The sequence below is a fragment of the Varroa destructor genome, unplaced genomic scaffold, assembly GCF_002443255.2.
Source record: "Varroa destructor unplaced genomic scaffold, Vdes_3.0 BEIS01001164.1, whole genome shotgun sequence".
Classification (NCBI taxonomy): domain Eukaryota; kingdom Metazoa; phylum Arthropoda; class Arachnida; order Mesostigmata; family Varroidae; genus Varroa; species Varroa destructor.
This window is the reverse complement of record NW_019212617.1, coordinates 1-10,062: the sequence shown is the minus strand read 5'-3', so window position 1 is coordinate 10,062 and position 10,062 is coordinate 1. Positions and strand designations below refer to the sequence as shown.

At 42.4% G+C, this 10,062-nt stretch overlaps 3 pseudogenes; all 3 read right to left on the bottom strand.

Annotated features, from left to right (window-relative positions):
* Positions 1–6,104: 6,104 nt before the first annotated feature.
* On the bottom strand, positions 6,105–8,806 carry LOC147754047 (large subunit ribosomal RNA; annotated as a pseudogene).
* Positions 8,807–8,897: 91 nt separating this feature from the next.
* Positions 8,898–9,054, bottom strand: LOC147754046 (5.8S ribosomal RNA; annotated as a pseudogene).
* A 193-nt stretch (positions 9,055–9,247) lies between these two features.
* LOC147754045 (small subunit ribosomal RNA) lies at positions 9,248–10,062 on the bottom strand (annotated as a pseudogene; the record flags this gene model as incomplete).

The following is a 10,062-nucleotide window of genomic DNA, read 5'->3' as shown; positions in this document are numbered from 1 at the left end:
GAATAGTAGCAATACGAGTAGCCAGAGCATACAGAACAGTGTCAACCGAAGCACTCCTGGTTCTAGCCCAAATGATACCATGGGATCTACTGGCCATAGAGAGAGCGAAACATAAACAAAGAAATGAAGCTACAGACAAAACAAGAGCAAGGGAGGAAACAATGAATAAATGGCAGCAGCAGTGGGAAAACCCACGCCGAATGGAGGAGGAGAATCTCCAGGCAGCTGGACCCGACACCTAATACCAGATGTTTGCACATAATGTCCTCTCTATTTCTTTTTTGTGTGTCCTTTTCCTCGTGCCCATTCATCCCGTCTAGGATTTCCTGTTGTTCCAGTTCTGGTATCTTATCTTTTAGCTCTTCGAGGCTGTTTCTTCGTTCCAATTCGGCCTTTTTCCTTAGTCCTTCGGTTCTTTTCAAGGTTCTAACCGCTCTGGCCAGTTGTCTTGCGTTTTCCTTTATGTCATTTGGTGTGACTTTATGTTTTTTGCATAGTATTTCCAGAATTCCTGTGAGCTTTTTTACTGTGTCTATGGCTTCGTCAACGCTTTTGGATTCTGTTCGTACTTCTTCTTTGTTTTCTTTTCGTCTCTTATCTGTTGGACTTATGTCCTCCGTATTATTCACCGAAAATATTTCTTCCATGGTTCTTTTCCTTGTCCCGGCCTGTTCCTGTATTTTGTTTGGGCTCAGCCCTATATGGTTTATATGCATCTCCTTTTTGTGTCCCTCTTCCTCTGTTCTTCCTTGTTTTCTCTCTTCTTGTGTCTCTTCTCTTTTTTCAGGAATGGGGGTTCCTTTCGCCAGTGACACTGTGATACCGGCATTTGCATTAGTCTTGCCTTCCATTTTTTCTGTTTATGTTGTTCTTTAGTGGGTCACAAGACAGCGTGGCTTGTTCAAGCCGTTTCCTTTTGACAATTTTCGAAGGGGGGGGGGGTTACAGGCGTGTGGCCTCAGCAATGCCCCCCGCGTATTGCTGCAGGGCCCCTTCCGGTCGTCATCCGGCACTACAACAATAGCGGGATTTTCGGTGAGTTGATGGGGCAGCCAAGTGATGTTGACTAGACTCCCGGGCCCCTGTACTACCTGCCAGCCCGTCAGTGCCCCACGGTTTTAGAGCGGTACCCTCACGTCTTAACCCGCCCAACGACTTGTCTTAATTCTTCCGGCTCTTCCGAGTCCGACGCTTTCCGTCGTCGCTCCCCTGCTCTTGGCGCCGTTGAAGCCCTTAGAGTGAGCTTTCCTCCGCCGCTAGAGTTCTCAGGGTCCCTCGTTTCTTTTCGCCGTAGGTGTGTAAGGGAACGATGGGTCTATCCCTAGAGTTGGTTTTGGTCCGCGCCGGGTATAATCCCCGGTACCTATCATATCTGACAGGCCTTCCGCTATCCGCCACCTGGGGATGCGCCCGGTCGGGGTCCAACAACCCCTTCCGATTGTTATCTTACTTTCTTCTTTCAACGACCGGAGCGCCGAGAACCTAACCTAACCTAACAGCTAACCTAACCTGACAGCTAACCTAACCTAACCTAACAGCTAACCTAACCTAACCGCAGTGGAACCTTCACGGTTCCACTGCGAGCATATTACATGTAACATGAAAACTCGCCTTGTAACATTTCCACCGGCATATTAGCAGCCTGTGCCTAATACTTGTGTCTCACCTGGGGATTTAAAAACAATTTAAAAAAGGAAAAAAAAAACTGTCCCATCCGTACCAAGCAGCTCACAAGTCGAGTTATAGGAGGTGTACATCGATTCATGACCGGTATCAGCATTTTTTCTTAAACAGAGCAAAATCGAAGATAAAAAGTGCTTCTCTTTCCACGTTCTCTCTCCGTTGCTCTCCGCTCTGACCGTTCGCGCTATCAGCAACACAGCCAGTAGAAGGAGAGCGGTTGCAATTATAATGCTAAACAACGAATCCTTGTTTTGTTTATATTAAATTGATAGTCGTGTAATATATAAAAGGATCGTCAAAAAGTAGCGTTCATAGGGCGGCAGCATAGAACGCCATTTAGCATTTAGTGAACTGATTGGACTATGAAAATAGTTTTAGTCGTTTGTTAAACGTTCTTAACATCCTTAACGCACACTAACCAGTAACGTTAAGATGAAAATGTTTAACATGCAAAGCGTTTTTTGAAAACAAATTAGCACTAACTCCGTTGAAATGGCGAACATTGTAATGTGCTTATCAAACTAATACAAGCTGTACTTGTTGCTGTCATCTGGTTTTACTACCACCATTATTCTAGCTTTGTTGTTTAAAAGAAAAAAAAAAATATATGTTAGGGCAGTATTTTTGTAAAAAAAAAAAAAGATTTGACGAAACTACGAAAACTCAATTAGAGTTTTCGTAGTTTCGTGAATACGAAAAATTATGATTTTTAAAAACTTCGCAATGCTGATCGTGCCTATTGCTGTTGTTGGAGCGAATGTTTTATTGTTGAATACTGTTGAATGAATACTGTTGTATTCGATCTGATAATGACACAAAATATTGAAATGTAATTACTGATGAAACGGATTGCCTATTACTTATTATGCTTTTTCATGACTAGGGTGTTACTAAACATTATATAGTTATCTCATAGCACTTTTTTTCCCGAGTACAGAAACAGCATAAAATTTGGCTATCTAATTCACTTTAGGGGAATTCCCTGAAACAGCGGAAAGAGACATCGATAAACGAAGAATTCTTCTACTTAGCCAAGTTATGTTCACAAAATAATCATTACGCTGTTTGGACCATACAATGCTGAACGGGATGATTAAATGCAATGCACAAGCAGTGGCGGCGGCTATGAGACAAAGTGCGCCTATTTGCGAACGACGTCTCGCCATGCTTTAATATAGTTACATCTACGTATTTCATTTATTTATACATAATAACAAGTCTCATTACATCGCAGTATGGTAACTGCTCTACTAAAGACAACACATTCGCTACTTCATTTCAATTCTTAACCTTTCTTTTTTTTGGAAGTTGAGGGCAAATGCATTATGCAGACCAGAAATCACTGGATTGTGCTTTGTCTAGTACTGTGGGACTCCCACCTACTAAAGCCTAGACCTTTTCATCAGCTTGGGCGATGGCTCGGGATATATTTGATATTACCTCGGAACCATGACTTGCAGAAACGGTCATTTCGTCATCATTCCGTCTGAACCCAATCCTTAATCTACCCTAATTTGTCGCTGGCCTGACAGAACTTGACAGGAGTGACTGCTTTGGATATCTCCCAAAAGAAAAAAAGAGATTGACCTCTCGGGTCTTCTTTGTCCCAGTAAGGTATATTGCTTCTGTCTTCTCCGCGGCTAGTCTTAAGTAGTGTTCCTCCATCCATCGGCCTATCAGCTGGAGGAGTCGTTTGCTTTATTTTCCATGTGCTGATAATAAGAGCCAGATTATCTGCAAATGCGATAGTTTCAACCCTTGCCGGTAAATCCGCTATTTGTAGCACGCCCTCATAGGCTAGGTTCCATAGTGTTGGTCCAAGGACCGATCCCTGCGGAACCCCAGCTGTGGCTTTGCATTTCGTTCTTTCCGCCTCCAGTTTTTTGTTTTCTAAATACGAGATGATGACTATATACATGAAGATCTTCTTCTCCTCCAGGGCGGCTATCAGTTTTCCCCAACTCATGCTATTAAAGGCATTTCTAACATACAGCAGGATCAGAAGCACGAAATTCCTAGTCTTCAATTTGCTATTCATCTCCTCTCTCGCTAATTTGAAGACCCTATCCACAGCTGAGAGTGTTGAGCGCTGTTCCCTGAAGCCGTATTGTGCTTCTGAGTGTGCTTCTTTTTCTTCAATCTCCTTGGTCAATCGGGCTACTATGATGTTTTCCATGGCCTTTGAAGCCGCATTCAGGAGACGAAAAGGCCGTCAGCCCTGTTTTATTTCCGAGCTTCGAGATCAGAACTAAGTTTGCTTCTTCCCATACGTTCGGAAAAATCCCTCGTCGCAGGGTATCGTTCGTTAATTTTTGGAAGATCATCGGTCATCTTTTGATTAGCATCCGCGCCATCTCTAGTGGCACACCGTCCGGTCCAGGTGCTTTCTTTGTCCCTAATTTTTCCCTTGCCCTAGGCATAGAAATGGCATAAAACTTGACGAATTTTTGGGGCATCATTTCCTAAAACAACGGGAAGAGACTCGACGAAAAATTTTTCTACTTTAGTTTCCATTCGCCTGTCCCGGTCCATCTGTTGACAGGTGCATAACGGTGGAAATGCTGCTAGCCCATTTGTGTGCAGCATAACGGTGTATCTACTTAAACAACTTCCATACGATTTCTTTATTTAGCCATAGTAGAATAAGTACGCAACAAAACCAAACATAGTGCATCATCCTGGGCGTGATCTTCCCATTTTATGATTGCAAGAATATAAAATAACCGCTGTTAAATTACAGCGAAGAAAATCTATACGCAGCTTATAGATTCTCATACAATATGTGCATCTATAATTTATAAAAAAGGTATCATGGCGGAAATCCAAATCGCTCTTTGCTACATCTCAGTTTGGACAACAACTAAGTTTTTGTCTTGTTGCGCCATCTGTGTGCAGCTGAACGGAGATAGATTCCCACAGAAAACATATGTTTGATAAATTACATAACTTTACAAAAGAAAAATTTCAATTCAAAATGTCACAGATCCTGCTTCGTTCCATACAACTCTTCATAGCTACTTGACGGCTTTGGAAGTAAAGGGTAAAGTAAATAATGAGGTTCACGAAATAATTTACGTTATTCGGATTGCACAATACTGAAGAGGATACTCAAGTGTAGCACAAGCAGCGGCGACTAAGCGCTCACTTCGTGAGCTTACTGTAATTACTACTTTATGTACTTTACGTTCATACGTAATTTCAATGCTTGACCTGTCTGTAATGTTTTCATCAAACCAGCAGCTGTCATTTGGCACCAATTCTGGCTTTATTGTTTTATAAAGAAAATGTCGCACTGCAGGTTGTAGTGATTGCTATTGTTATAGTGGATTAGGTTACTGTGAGCGTTTAATTAACGTACGAAATGTAATATTACTGATGAACGGAGAAAATACCCTATCAAGTTGATCAGCTAAATATTTGTTAGTGCTCGCCTATGAATCAACAGCGCTTCTGGACTTATATGTTTAACATGCAAAACGGTTTTGAAAACGGATTAACCTCTCCATTGAAATGGCGACCATTGTAATGTGCTTATTAAACTAACACAAGCTGTACTTGTTGCTTGTGCTTGTTGCATTTTTGCAAAAAATTAGAGTTTTCGCTGTTTGGACGGAATGATTAAATGCAATGCACAAGCAGCGACGGCGGCTATGCGCCAAAGTGCGCCTGCTTGCGAACAAAGTTACGTCCGGCTATGCTTTAATAGTTCCGGTCGCGTCACGGAATGCCGTTTTATTATCTACGTTAGTCCTGCAGATCCTCTCGTATCGTTTCATGAAATGAATCATCATGTCAAAGGGTCGTAATCTAGCCAATAGTCCTCAGCCTGCCGGTGTTACTGGCTGGTCTATCGTATCCCACCGAATACCTATTTATACGCAAATAGACCAGTTGAATTGACTCATCTGTTACGTAACGAACTCATCACAGGGAAAAAGTTCTCTTTTGCCAGCCTGGTTGACTCGAATCGATAGTCGCCTGCGACAATTTTGTGCGACTGTGTGAATAACGACCGTGTTCAATTCCATCGAGCAGGATGGAATCCTGCATTTACTCAAATCTTTGCGTCGTGAGCCAAGGCTAACAATCGCAACAAGTTTTGTTTCTTTTATGCTCCCGATTGAGTTTCGGTGACCGTGCATGAAAACTTGCATTTACTCAAATCTTTGCGTCGTGAGCCAAGGCTAACAATCGCAACAAGTTTTGTTTCTTTTATGCTCTCGATTGAGTTTCGGTGACCCTGCATGAAACCAAAAACGAGCATTTTATCTTTCTCCGCGTCATTAGGCCACTGACATATTTCATAACCATATTTTGTCATACATAAGCGGGCGTTTAATGCTACCAAATGTGGCTAATCCAAAAAATAACGAAAATTAATGGTATTCCATCCCGGCAACAAGCCAATTTCATCTCAAACAGCAAACGCCCAATACGAAGATAAGTCTCATTAGATCGCAGTATCGTAACTGCTCTACAAATTACAACACTTCGATTGATAAAAGTCATTTGCAGATTGTCTTCATTTCAATTTGCTCATATTGCTCAGTTATGCACTCGCACAACTATTTAATAAACAATACACATCCCAGACACTAATGTTATGGACTCTGGATTGGATTCTGACATAGAGGCGTTCAGTCATAATCCATTAGATGGTAGTTTAGTGCCTCTGATTTTTCAATCAAACACAAAACCAATTGTCTAAACCTACGGTTCCTCTCGTACTCCCCACCTGACTATGTTCTCAATATAAATCGCACAAATTACTATGCTTCTTTCTAAAACATGGAATGACCATATTTACTTCATTGAGTAAGTAAAGAAACAATAGGAGTAGTGGTATTTCATTGATGACGAATCTCCCACTTATGCTACACCTCCTATGTCTCTTCACAAAGTCAGACTAGAGTCAAGCTCAACAGGGTCTTCTTTCCCCGCCGTTCAGTCCAAGCCCGTTCCCTTGGCTGTGGTTTCGCTAGACAGTAGATAGGGACAGTGGGAATCTCGTTAATCCATTCATGCGCGTCACTAATTAGATGACGAGGCATTTGGCTACCATAAGAGAGTCATAGTTACTCCCGCCGTTTACCCGCGCTTCAAAGAATCTCTTCACTTTGACATTCAGAGCACTGGGCAGAAATCACATTGTGTCATAACCAATTACTGGACTTCACAATGCTTTGTTTTAATTAGACAGTCGGATTCCCTCAGTTCGTGCCAGTTCTGAAGTAGTTCTGAAGTCCATCCGGCGACAACACAATGTCATAAATACTTCTACTGTCAACCTGGCTGGATCAACCTTCAGAGCCATCCCTTCTCCCAAAGTTACAGAACTATTTTGTCGACTTCCCTTACCTACATTAATCTAGACACTAAAGGCTTCACATCTTGGAGACCTGCTGCAGATATTAGTACGGACTGCCACCAAGATAATCACCACGCTCAAATTTTCAAGGACCAAGGCACGTGGAACCCACCCCAACTTCAGTGCTCAAGGTTTTCAATTGAGTACTTGCTACTACCACCAAGATCTGCACATGTGACAGCTCCAGATTGCTTCACAACAACATCCTTCGATGCTATCACATTATCTTCCTACTCTCTGAGCGCTCCGGTGCGTCACACGTCAGAGGTTGAGTATAAGTACAATGCTATAGCGCCATCCATTTTTGGGGCTAGTTGCTTTGGCAGGTGAGTTGTTACACACTCCTTAGCGGATTCCGACTTCCATGGCCACCGTCCTGCTGTCTTCAGCAACTAACACCCTTTATAGATCTCATGCGCATTTCAGCTTTTGGCACTTTAACCCAACAATTGGTTCAACCCACAGCGCCAGTTCTGCTTACCAAAAATGGCCCACTAAGCATACTTATTTAGCAGTGTTCTTCAATCGAGAAATAACACTCACACCCATTAAAAGTTTGAGAATAGGTTGAGGCTATATACGCCCCAATACCTCTAATCATTCGCTTTACGGGATGAAACTAAACGTGTACGCTAGCTATCCTGAGGGAAACTTCGGAAGGAACCAGCTACTAGATGGTTCGATTAGTCTTTCGCCCCTATACCCAGATCAGATTATCGATTTGCACGTCAGAATAACTTCAGACATCCACCAGAGTTTCCTCTGGCTTCATCTTGACTAGGCATAGGTCACCATCTTTCGGGTCTCAAACATCACGCTTGTAGTCTACAAATGCCAGAAAGCATAAGTAGCTCATCGCTTAATCATGGTACAACCACAAATAACAATACCTTTGCATTTCACTTCGCCTTCGGGTGTTAAGACCCAATGACTCGCGTGCCATTTGAACTCCTTGGTCCGTGTTTCAAGACGGGTCAAATAACTAATGCTAACCATTGATGGCGGACTGCTTACCTAGAGTAACATGCTCACCGCAACAAGGAATAAACCAAATCGCAGATACAGCAGTTACATTTAGTAAACGCAGGCCGTAGCTGTCCCACAGCTAAACTACACCGGCTAGATGACGCCCAACACAGAACATCGCACTACGTACGAGCTGTCCCATATCGATGCCGCAGCGGCATAGTTTCTCAATGAATGAGTGTGCACTAGTGCACAGAGTCTCTGGCAGGGCTAACCAAGAGCAATCGGTTGAATGGACAACTTACGCTCAAGGCATCACATAACCAACTACCCTGTTGATAGGCACACCACTTTACAGCACAGTTATCTGTTTTACTCACTATGGTTTCACGTACTGTTGAACTCTCTCGTCAGAGTTCTTTTCAACTTTCCCTCATGGTACTTGTTCGCTATTAGTCCCTTCATATATTTAGCCTTTGATGAAATTTACCACCATCTTTAAGTTGTACTCTCAAACAACTAGACTCTCTAGAGCTTCGGTTCAACAGGATAGTACAACCACACAGGCTTTTCACCTTCTCTGAGCACCCACTCAATAATAATTAAGCTGTACTCCTATTAAACACAAAACACTTTTACACCTCATTTCTTATTGTACAAAACATAAGAATTGGCAATAGGCTTAGTTCCAGTTCACTCGCAGCTACTATGGAAATCTCATTTGATTTCTTTTCCTCCGCTTATTGATATGCTTAAGTTCAGCGGGTAGTCACACTTGATTTCAGATAAACATAACATAGAGATGTTTATTATCACCCTTGTGATCAAAGATAATTTTTACTATTACTACTAAGCAATAGTAACTACGTATTATATGTATATATACTGAAACAAATGTAGCATAGATACAAGTGCATCCATACTAAAATTTTCATTCAAAAACACAATGCTCACACAACTTCACAACTCACATCAATTTCCACAAATTACTATGTTTTTCTTCGATTTAAGGACTAAGTGATCCCCCATATTGAGTCTTGTGATGTCTTCTTCTCGATAGCACAACTATGAAAAATGCTGTCGAACCGAACAGTGTCGGCGACGCGCGACGACGATTGCGATCCTTAGTCAATAATACGTAACGTTCCTCCTATAAACACCTCTTCCATTTTCGACATAGACATCATACAACGATCACTCGCTCATGTGAGAGAATGGGTTTTGAATCAGTAATGATCCTTCCGCAGGTTCACCTACGGAAACCTTGTTACGACTTTTACTTCCTCTAAATGATCAAGTTTGATCTTCATTGCAATACAGGCACGTACAAAGTACATACCCGTCTACTCAGATGATCTCACTAAACCATTCAATCGGTAGTAGCGACGGGCGGTGTGTACAAAGGGCAGGGACGTAATCAGTACTAGCTAATGACTAGCACTTACTGGGAATTCCTCGTTCAAGGGGCACAATTGCAATCCCCTATCCCCATTAAGAAAAACATTCAATGATTACCAGCCTCGTTAAAGACTGGGAAACTCATTTTGTCTCTCAATGTAGCGCGCGTGCGGCCCCGAACATCTAAGGGCATCACAGACCTGTTATTGCTCTGTTTCAAAGTGTTAAACACACTTGATCCCATTAAGGAACCTCACGGAAGACAAGATTCCGTGTGTTATTTAATAGGCTAGAGTCTCGTTCGTTATCGGAATTAACCAGACAAATCACTCCACCAACTAAGAACGGCCATGCACCACCATCCACCAAATCAAGAAAGAGCTATCAATCTGTCAATCCTTCTAGTGTCAGGACCAGGTAAGTTTTCCCGTGTTGAGTCAAATTAAGCCGCAGGCTCCACTCCTGGTGGTGCCCTTCCGTCAATTCCTTTAAGTTTCAGCTTTGCAACCATACTTCCCCCATAACCCTACTTTGGTTTCCCGTGGCCTCTCACTTTGTCGTAAAACCGACCTAAGCAAATTGCTAGTTGGCATAGTTTATGGTTAGAACTAGGGCGGTATCTGATCGCCTTCGAACCTCTAACTTTC